Source organism: Ammodytes marinus (genome assembly GCF_949987685.1).
Source record: "Ammodytes marinus genome assembly, chromosome: 23".
Taxonomy (NCBI): domain Eukaryota; kingdom Metazoa; phylum Chordata; class Actinopteri; order Uranoscopiformes; family Ammodytidae; genus Ammodytes; species Ammodytes marinus.
Window position 1 is genome coordinate 16,591,514 of NC_137227.1, and position 465 is coordinate 16,591,978.

Genomic DNA, 465 nt, shown 5'->3' on the forward strand with positions numbered 1-465 from the left:
ATGTGAGAGTAGACGTTCTGTCTGTGCACTCGCATGGACCGGCGGAGATAGACGGCTCCGCGAGGAAACGCCGTGCGGTAACCATGGAAACAACTTTTACAACCGTGTATCGTTTTTGTTAAATATCTACTCGTATTGTTAACATTTGTTTAGTTAATAAATTGGATTAGTTTTTCAGTTTTGTTTGGTTTAAATGTCTACCTTGTGGATTAGGTCTAGGTTTCACTTTAGTGTTTGGCTGAACGGGGCGAACAGCGATGCTCCAGCTGTTTCATCTCATTAGATTTCTATTAGGCTACAAGAGAAAGCAGCAAAACAACTGGCTCTTTTATATTCATACAATCTTGACTTTAATACGAAGCATGGTGAACAGTTAGGATGAATCTTTATAATTTGGTACAAAAAGTCCCTCCACAGTCTGAAGTACTTCCCAGTCCTGTAAAACAACACGTGTGAATGAGTCGT